Source organism: Canis aureus, chromosome 5 (assembly GCF_053574225.1).
Source record: "Canis aureus isolate CA01 chromosome 5, VMU_Caureus_v.1.0, whole genome shotgun sequence".
Classification (NCBI taxonomy): Eukaryota; Metazoa; Chordata; class Mammalia; order Carnivora; family Canidae; genus Canis; species Canis aureus.
In genome coordinates, this window is record NC_135615.1 from 71,132,510 (window position 1) to 71,143,109 (window position 10,600).

Below are 10,600 nucleotides of genomic sequence, written 5' to 3' on the forward strand. Positions count from 1 at the left end.
TGCCCTTTCAAAGGTGTTAATCCCATCCATTGATGAGATATGCCTCACCTCCGGGTCCACATTTCAGCCAGTGGAAATGGGGAAGGACAGGACATAACTTCAAGGATATAACCTGGAAGTTTCATGTGCACATGCACACGGGCACACAAACAAGCATGCGTGCCAATGACTTCTGCTCACAGGCCATTGGCAGAACATGGTCACATGACCTTACCTTGCTGCAGGGAAAGCTGGGAAATGTAGTTTTTTGTTGTTTGAAGCCGTGTAGCCAGCTGACGTTTGAGGTTCTATTATCAAAGAAGATGAACATACATTGAGGGGTACAAGGTGGGCTCTGCATAGTGTTTCTGGGACTCGAGGTTGGGGTTGGTAGTGGGAAGGAGAAGAAGGTGGATCCCTTTCATCTTGCTTTCCTTGCCTCCTTCTCCAGGGCCTCCTTCCTGCTCCTGTGAACTTTCTCAGCCTCGACATTGATATGATTCTTTCTTGCTTTAATTTGGCTCTTCGCTTATAAACATTAGCTCTGGGATGCCCCAAGCTAGTGAAACCAGCCTGCAAGTTTAGACAGCTTCGATCCTGAGGGTGCCATACCCACACTGATGGAGTTTTCTCCATCTCTGATAATGAGTCCTGAAACTCCTGGAGTCGGTAGAATCAGGGAATTCAGGGACCAGAGGAATCATCAAAAGCATTTAGACGTGGACCATGCCAACATCGGCCACATAATAAAAGTCAGTGTTTACTGGGTGCTCACTGCCTAGCAGGTGCCACACAAAGGGATTCAGGGGTCATCTCACTAAGCTTCTTAACAACTTGAGAGGTAGAGGCTGTTATCCAATTGTGCACACGAGGAAAGTGAGGTTCACAGAGGCAAAGGCGTTTCCCACCGTCACGTAGCATTTGAGCGACTGACCCATAACCAGCAGTTGGTGCTGCCCTCCTCTTCCTTGCCCTCCCTTTATGGCCTCTGTCCTATGGCTCTTGGGGTGCTAGATGGTTCTGGGTCAGCCAGCCAGCCTGTACCAGCCCAGGAGTTGGCGAGGAAAAATGGTTATTGGACCAACACTCTTCCTCCCTGACGGCCTGGCTCACTCAGGGAGCCAAAGCACAGATCCCATGGATTTGAGCAAATCGAGATGGTGTCCTGTAGCGGCATTTTGATCACAGGCTGTCCAATGAGTCCCCCTTGCCTCCTGGGAGATATCTGCCCAGGAAACCAGACTTGCTGCCCCATCAAAACGCTGCCACCTCCCCTGCCATGACCCATGCAGTGTTGGGATTAACTGGCAGACACAGACTCATTGTTTCTGACAAAATGGTGACTTCCTCGGGGACCCCGGGGCTCACCCGCTTCAATCGTGGCACTGCTATATGTCACAGCCCCTGAGCTCTCATTTGCTCTTGTAGGTTATATTTGAGCCAGGCTGCTTCCTGATGGTAAGCAAGCAGCTGTTGCAGGGGGTCCTGGGTCTGGAGCGTGGGAAGCAGCAGGACAGGAACACAGAGTGAATGAAGCAGAGCTGCTGCTCTCAGGGGGCAAACAGCCTAGAGGGGAGTCGCCGGCTCTTCAGGAGCTCAGGGCTGGGCTGAACCAGGTGCCGACTCTGCAGCCAGGAGGTGTGAGATGGAGCCCTGCATCCTCATCCTCCTGCTGTGTGACTTGGGCACATCCCTTGCCCTCCCCAGCCTCAGTGTCCTCATCTGCAAAGTGGGGACAGCGTGGGTTTGCTGGGAGGGATAGATGAGCCGCCCACGTGCAGAAATGACAGGGTGACCCCTGCAGAACTGGGAGTCTCCTGCCCCACACCCTCCCTCACTTTACCATCGAACAACCCCACAGACTTGCCTGTTGTCCTGTGTAGGGATCATCAGCCCCTGAGAGGCGGGAAGGGGCCACCCTGGTCCCCAGGTCACTGCCTGGTGGGAGGCTGCCTGCTGCACAGTGTCAGAGCTGAGTACTGGGCCAGCGTGTGAGTGCTCTATGGGGGTCCAACCCACCTGGGCACCCACAAGGGTGTCCCAGTGGGGTTGATGGCTGAGCTGAGTGTTGACGGAGACACTAGGAGGTTAGCAGGAAGAGGAGGAGGAGATGCACCAGGCCAAGGGCCTGATTTGCTCAGGAACCTCAGGGGTTCAATGGAGAAAGTGGTTCCTCTCACAGGACAGAGGCCAAGAGCTGGGTTTGGGGGAGAGAGTGGAAGCCGGAAGGTAGTGACCCCTGTGCCAGAGAGGGGGGCTTGTGAATTATCCTAGCACACTGGTGTCTGGTAAAGGGCCCTACCCATATGGTCAGATTTGAATTAGGATAAGTTCTCTGGGCCCTGAGAGGGAGAGGCTGGGGCCAGGAGTCCGGGAGGAGCCAGGCCCAGCTCACCAGGAGATGGTGGGGGACACAGGCAGGGCAGAGGGGAAGGTGGTCTTGAGGGGAACTCAGGCTTCATGCTTAACAGGGCTTCACGATTGATTCCAAAGCAGGGGAGGACTGAAGGTGACCCCAGGTTTCGGATCTGGGAGGTCTGGGTGGGTGGTGGGTGGTGGAGCCATCATCAAAATGGGGACCAGAGAAGGAGCAGGTTCAGGAGGGAAGGGGGGCCCTGACAGGCTCACCACGCCCTTTGTGGGTGCAGCTGGACCACGAGCCCCATGAGACTGCCTTGGTCTGTCCCCTGTCTCAAGACTCAGCTCTGTTCATGTGTTCCTCAGGGAGCAGCGCCATGTGGGGCTCGCTCAGTGTTTGCTGGAGGAAGGAAGGAAGGAAGGAAGGAAGGAAGGAAGGAAGGAAGGAAGGAAGGCTCACAGAGTAGCACCTCATCCTTAACAGGGCCACTCCCTGGTGTCAGCAGCTGGGCAGGGCCAGAGGGTGCAGGGCAGTGCAGGTCCATGGCACAGGTCAGCGATGGAGCTGAGCGTCTGTGGAATCTGTGACTCCAGCCCTGGGGATGTGAAGGCAGAGGTGGTGGCAGATGGGAGCCAGGGGAGGCTTTGGATCTGATGAGATGGGGTAACCAAGCCTGGCAGTGAGGCTGAGTCCTTCTAAGATGAAGGAAAGGGACATGATGGCAAGTGGCCCTGGGGATGTGAGATTCTAAGAGCTCCTGGTGCACAGTAATGAGAAAGAATGACAACCTCCTGCTCCCCAAACCCTCCAGGGAAAAGGACCGCCACTGCCATTCTTGTGACCTGGCTCTGGCCCCTCTCCCTCCCTCGATGCAGCTGGAGAAGGATGACTTATAGGGCTTGTTTCCATCTGCCCAAAGTGAGGGGATGAGCTGGAAAATGGAGCAAACCCAGAGATGCCTTCGGAGCTGGGTCGTCAGTCACTGCAAGCCCCTGCCCTGCACCCATCCCTTGTTCCCCCAGTGCAGGAGGGCCCCAGGGCCCAGGGGACTGTGCTGAGCATCACACTTGGGTCCCTCCCAAACCCCCACTGTCCTGCAGAGTCCTGCGCTCCCTGGCTCCTGCCTGGACCCTGCCCAGTCCTCCCCCTCCCCCTAGATCTGCCCCCACAGTGCCCTGGAGTGTTTCTAAAGCCCAGCTCTGATGGTGTCATGCCTGTGTCCTGTGGGATCCTCATTTCCTACTTGGGGAAGCCACTCAGCATCGTGGGCATGATCAGGAACTGTAGTCCAAATCTAGTGTCTGCCACCCGCTACTAGCTGTGTGACCCTGGGCATGTTACTGAATGTCTCTGAGCCTTATTTCCCTCATCTACAAACTGGAAATAATAATATCCACCTAAAGGGTGGCTGTGAAGATAAATGAGATCAGACACATAGAATGCTTAGAAGAGTGTCTGATGCCTGCAAGCTTGAGGCATGTGCTGACTCATGAATATATTTTTCTTTTTGTCTGGTTGGCATTTTCTTTTTTTTTCTTTGGAATCAGGCTCTGCTCCCATCCCCGACTATCCATCTTCAGACCGCCCAGTCAGGCGAGCCAGTGCCTTTCCGTTTAAGCTCAGCCACAAGGAGCAAGTGGGGTTCAGCCAAAGAGCTCTGACCTGCACCGGGCAGGTCCGCCCCTGCGGCTGAGCTGGTCCCTTCCTGCTCCTGGTCCTGAACTTTCCACCGCAGCCCCACTGACTGGTCCCTCGAACATGCACTGTTCCTAACCTTATGCCTTCTTTCCCTCGAAGCCGCCTCTCTCTGGAATTCTCCGTCCAAATTCTTGTTCTGCCCAAATGCTGCACATCCTTCAGGACCCCAGGAAGCTCACAGACCTTGACCTGTAGGTCAGGGTTTCTCAAGACTCAGCTCTATTAACATTTGGGCTAGATCCTTCTTTTTTAGGGGTGGGCTGTCCTATGTATTAGAGGATGCTCTGCAGCATTCCTGGTCTCTGTTTCCTACATGCTAAGAGCATCCCTGAGTCACAATGATTGAAAATATCTCCAGAATTTGCCAGATATCCTCTGAGGGGTGGGGGAGCAGAATTCCCCTTGGTTGAGATCCACTGGTATAGGGGAAAAATAGACTTTGGGGCTGAGATAGAATCTTTGTCCCTGTTCCACCCTTTACTTGCTGCGTAGCCACAGACTTATTTCTGAGCTTCTCAGACTTGATTTATTCATCAGGCTAGTGCAGATGGTAGCACCTACCTCACAGCGTCCGGAGATGGACCAAATTGGTCATTCATGAGAAGTCCTGGACTGCTCAGTAAATATCAGAGGTTGCAATTGGCTCACAAAAGCCAGTGCTGCCATGGCGCTTCACCTCCAGAAGGGCAGACACCAACCCCAGTGAAGTCTCACCCAGCAGCCTCCCTCTGGGAAAGAGAAATAGAGAACATTCTAATTCCAAAGTGTAAATGGCAGACGCTTGGGAAGATTTCTGGAAATAAACACTGTGCAGTGGAGAAGAAAGGAAGGTGGGAAAGAAAGGAGGGGTGGAGGTGGAGGCCCAATGTTTACAAATTGAGATCTCACCCCTAAAAATCAGATTTCCCTTTCTCCTAAAAATCAGGATGTCTGACCACCCCGGATGGTGGGGGGCAGTGGGCTGCAGCTCGGCAGCTTCTGCCTCCAGTCGGACCTCACTTGGGCTCTCTGCTTAGACGGCACCCCTCCCGATACCCCCTCGGTTCTGTGGCTGAGTGCAGCACAGCGTCCACCCTGGTGTGCTCCTATCACCTGAAAATGTCACCCCCTGACCTTGGGCTGGAGAATCAGCCCTGACATTCTGTCATTGTCTCAGCTCAAATGTTGCTTCTCCCGAGAGGTCTTCTTTGGCCACCTGAGACCAACCCCCCTCGTTTGATCTTCATCACATTGCTCTTCGAGGAAATAGCTAGAGCGAATGGGCTGGCTGCCCCTGGGCCAGGCTTCACAGCAGCGGTGGGGCCGCTGGAGGACTGTCCTCACACTCAGTGTGGAGCAGGATTCATTCCTAGCCAAAGGCCGGCTGAGCAGCACAGGACACAGGATGCTGCTTCCCGCCTCTGCACAAGCTGGTTTTGTAAAACTCAACCTGATATGCACGGAGCCCACTATGCTCTCTCTTTTGGCCAAAATAAGTAGAGTCCAGATATCTTTGAGGTCACATTCGCTGGTCCTTTGAAGTGAACCTAAGACAGGCCCAGCACATAGTAGGTCCTTCGTCATCACTTCATCACTGTGGTAGCTGAGGAAGAGGGGTCAGGAGGCCTGGTTCTGACTCTGTTCTCATGGTCTGCGTGTCTCTCCCCTTGTCCCGGCTCTGTCCACGAGGGCAGTCAGGCACATGCTAAGCCTGTTCTCCAAGTTCCCTCACTTAATCCTCCCATGACTCCTATCAAGCAGGCTCTTAGATTCACCCCGTTTCCCTGGGAGGGACTGAGGCTCCCAGAAGCTATTGAGAGACTCCAAGCCAAAAGTTAAAAAACAAACAAACTTCTGTTAAATTTCTTATTACAAGTCATACCCCAAATTTCAAACACCAGTGTATGGATTATTTTTCCCCACCCCAGTCCTGCAGGGGGGATCATTTCCCATTCAGACTCTAAGTGCCCTTCATGAACCATGGACTTCTGTTGATTACTTTTAAAATTTTTACCATCAATTGTCTATAGTCTTTTTTTTTTTTTTTTTTTAAGTAATTTCCACTTTGGTTTATTCTGGCTTGAGTTCCACCAACCCCACTCCTCAAGAAAAGAAAACAATACCCATCCCTCTGGCTGCAAATTACTAGTTCAACCTCCATAGGTAAACTCAATATAGAAAAATGGGAAGATACAAGACTCTTATCACCTAGAAACAACCAAGACTAATACCATGATGTGTTTTCCTCTCTCGAAATCCAGAAGAATAAAAGCCAAACACGATGAGGGTAAAACTCCAAACATGCACGCAGTTCAATGTGGAATTTTTATTTTTTAAAAGATTTTATTTATGAGAGAGAGAGAGAGAGAGAGAGAGAGAGAGAGAGAGGCAGAGACACAGGCAGAGACACAGGCAGAGGGAAAAGCAGGCTCCCTGTAACTCGATCCCAGGACCTCAGGACCACTACCTGAGCCAAAGGCAGATGCTCAATCACTGAGCCACTCAGGTGTCCCCAATGTGTGGAGTCTTTTTAACAATCTTTTAAAGAAATGAAATAAATCATTTTTTTTAAAAAGATTATAAATGACAGGAAAATTGGCCATTATAAATGTTGAGCCAACATTCTGGGTAGGAAACCTGTCCTGCGGGAAGGCATGCATACAGACTGTCTACAAACATACCAAATACCAAGAGCGATGATCTCGGGGTACAAACCTCGCGTGCGGTACTCAGTACTACTGACCTTCAACAACAAACATGCGCTGCTGTTAAGGATCCGGAGAAAAATAATGCCCTTCGGAAGACGGACAGTGGGAATCTTATATTTCTAAGTAATGAGGCTCAGGGGCTCCCAATAAGTTCTAGATGTTTGGTTTCAAAGGCAAAGTAACAGGCAATTGAGGCTGTGGAGGCAGGGTGTGGTGTACAGGTGTGTGTGGGGGCACCTGCAGGGTGGAGGGGAGGGTCACCAAAGGCCCCTTTGCCAACCAGCAGGGGTTGGCATTGGCATTATGACACTCCCTGGCTGATGCTAAGGCCCCACCCACCCCACCCCCGCCCACGATGCAGGTGGCATTGTGATGCTCCTGGCGGGGGAGGGTATCTAAGGCCCTGCCGCTACTGGCCTGGCCATTTCGCCTGCAGCCACCGGGAGCTCAGGACCGAGCACAGAGCTCAAGGCGACAGGGGGCCATGGGAAGAGCGGTGTTGATCAGGCTTCAGCTGGGGCTGCTGCTTCTGGCGCTGCTCCTGCCCCAGGAGAGCTATTTACAGGCTGCTACCACGCTCGCTGCTGCCACCACAGCCGCTCCCACCGGGTCTGCCGTCCGCGTCCTCCAGTCGACTGTCCATGTGGTCATGGTTTCCCTCTTCCTCCTTCTACGTCTTCACTGTTGAGAAAAAACTGAGGCCGAGAAACATCTTCACTCCTCCAACTCCTCTTCTAAAACCCAACCCCAACAGCTCCTGTATATCTAGCGTGGTAAGAAAAACACCAGGCCCTGGTGAACTCTACTAATTTCTCGGTGTACTTTACTGTGGCAGACCGTGTGGCGAATGTCAAAGTTGGTTCGAAGACCTACTGACGACGTTGACTCCCTATGGCATCTGTGGAGCTTTGTGTACAAGACTGAAAGGAGAGCTGACAGCCAAGATTAGCGAACCATCTTGCTCACGGGGGCTTCAGGAATATGGACTCTTAAAACTCGGCTATGACAATCAATTTCACCTTGATCTAGAAAAAAAATAAGGGGGGGATGAGAGGTGGAGATGTTTCATTTTGATTCACCAAATCTGTAAGGCCATTAAAACCATTTGGTAATATGAAAGCTTCTGTGATTCTTTTTATGAGTGTTGGAAGGAGCCTCTCCAGTTGCTACTGGAAGTTCGTGCTAATTTGATGCTGTAAAGTTTTACATTACTAAGCTTTCGCTGTTTCCTTGGGAACTGAACTCTTTTCCTGTGTGGTTTTGGATTTAACATTACATTTGACTTTGTATAGAGTAATTGCCATGTGTCAGAGTAGTGATGGATTGGGATGTACCCCAAATCCAAGCATAATGAGTAAAATTCCTTGTAAGGGAATTTTTTTGAAATTTACTTATTTGAAAGAGGAAATGGGGTGTGAGAAAATGGGGTGTGGGGAGAGAAACTCAAGCACACTCCCCGCTGAGTGTGGAGTCCGACATGGGGCTTAATGTGGGGCTTGACCCCAGGACCCTGAGATCATGACCTGAACGAAGACAGATCCCACCACTCCCGCGAAGGCCCTTATAAAGGCAAATGGTAGACTCATGCCATCGTCCCATCCAACAAGAGTGCTGGATTCATTAGCTACTATACTTTAGCACATGAAAGAATTGAAGTACATCCCCATGTGCTAATCTTAAAATGCTGCTTTTCATAAACAGGTAGATGGGACCCTGTTTTCTCTGAGTCATGCTAACAAGAGTCCTACATCGAGGAGGGAGGTGGTGGCTTTTCTTCATTTCTTGGGAGCAATGACACTTACTCCAAACACCATCTCTAGTCACACAGTTGGACCCATAGTACTTAAAGACCTGGATGGCCACGAGGGGGGTACTAGGCAGTAATCTGACAAAGCACCCACACAAAATTGTGGGTCCCTCCCAAATTCATGAAATTGTGACCTCACATGCTGCTCACAATCATCTGTGACCATATCACCAGACCCACCATCTTTCAGCAAGCCTTTAGTGAGGGATTTTTCTATTGGCTTATTCATTTTTTGGATGTAGATTTTGGAGGTTCCTCTCTGGTTTACAACATATGACTTTAACATCGTATTATCTGTCTGCAAATACTATCGCACCACGTCACGGGTCATGGAAGAGCCTGACCGCAGTATGCCTTCACGTCTGCCCCCCTTCCTCTCACCCATTGTGTTCCTGCCTTAACTTTGCCACATTCTAGATTCTTCAGTACATTGTTAACACTTTTGGCTTTAAAGGATGACCTTTTCAGGAGAATTTCCTGAAAAATCTTTTCTATTTATTCACCTATTTACCACTTCCGGTACTCTTCATTCATTTGGGAGAAATCTCAGGTTTCATTTGTTGGCATCTTCCCTCCTCTTCGCTGTCCAGTCAACTGACAAGCCCATCAGAGGCATCTCATTTCGGTGTTTTTCATCTTGTAGCATTTTCTTTTGGTCCTTTCTTGGGATTTTTCTCTCTGCTTATACTGCTTACCTGCTCTTGCGTGCTATCTACTCTACCTGTTAGAGCCCTTAGCATAGATTCAGGGTTGTTTTCAATTCCAGGTCAGATAATTCCAACATCCCTGCCATGTCTTGTTCTGATGCATGTTCTGTCTCTTTAAATTGTCGCTTTTGTTTTTCTTGCGTACATACCTTACGTTTTTGTTCTTGATAGCCTACCTACCTCATATCCTTGGTAAAAGGAACTAAATAGGCCTTTAGTGAAGTGGTGGTGAGGTGTGGGGCAAGGGGAAGGTTCTGTAATTCCATATGGTTAGGGCTCAGTCTGTTAGTGAGACTGTACCTCTGGACCATAAACTTCCTATATGTTTCTTAGTTTTTCTTCCCCTCACAGGTGGGACAAGATGGCTAGAGATAGAATGGAGGGAGGTGGGTATCTCCATTCCTCTGTACCAGGCTCTGATAGTACCTGCTGGGGCAGGCGAAGCTCTGTTTTTTTTGGGAGGCCAGGCTTTGCTAACAGAGTTCCCCAGGGCCTTTCAATTTCAACATGTTCCCTTTCCCCCTCCCCTGCCAGAGCCATGAGGGGACCTTTCTCTACTATTTACTGAGAACTCACAAAACTGCGGGTGCTCTCCCACGGCAGAGTTCCCTTGTAGCTTTAATTCCCAGGGTTGTCCACCGTGAGCTTCCAGCAATTCAAGACAGTTCAGGTTTTCCTACTCAGGCACTGGTTTCCATACTGGTGTCCACCCATGAGTTTCTGCCCAGGGTAGCTGTGATGACCTATAATGCCTGTCTGTCCCTCCAGTCTTGGGGGCAGTGGTTTGCTTTATGTCCTCATCTGAGGATGTCTAAGAAAAGTTGTTGATTTTTCAGTCTGCTCAGCTTTTTCTTCTTTGGGATGGAGTATCGACATCCAGTCTTCTTACATATGGAGCCAGAAGTCCCAACTTTTCCTTCAACCTAAAGAAATCTTTTTGTTTTTAAAGATTTTATTTATTTATTTGAGGAGAGAAATAGAGAGTGAGCATGAGTGGGGAGGGGGAGAGGCAGAAGGAGAAGGAGAAGCAGACTCCCTGTTGAGCAGGTCGCTTGACACTGGGACCCTGGGATCATGACCTGAGCTGAAGGCAGATGCTTAACTGTCTGAGCCGCCCAGGTGCCCCTAACTGAAAGAACTCTTGTTAACATTTCCTGTAGGGCAGCTCTGGTTGCAAAACATTCTTTGGCTCTTGTTTGTCTGAAAAAGGTTTTATTTTGCCTCCATGTATGGAGGATATTTTCTCTGAAGATGGAATTCTAAGTTCCTAGGTTATTAATTTTTTTGGCATGGCAAAGATGTCATTCTGCAGTTGCTTAGTTCTTTTTGGCTTGTGTTGTTTCTGACACAAAATCTGTGGTAA

The 10,600-nt window shown here is 50.2% G+C and overlaps 1 long non-coding RNA gene across 1 annotated transcript; it reads right to left on the bottom strand.

The window, feature by feature from the left end:
* Positions 1–270: 270 nt before the first annotated feature.
* LOC144314540 (uncharacterized) lies at positions 271–7,976 on the bottom strand. The gene is made up of 4 exons (XR_013380427.1): positions 6,759–7,976; positions 4,598–4,764; positions 1,847–2,933; positions 271–1,701 (listed from the first exon to the last, which is right to left on the bottom strand). It is a non-coding gene; the product is annotated as an uncharacterized LOC144314540 (long non-coding RNA).
* Between the last annotated feature and the right edge of the window lie 2,624 nt (positions 7,977–10,600).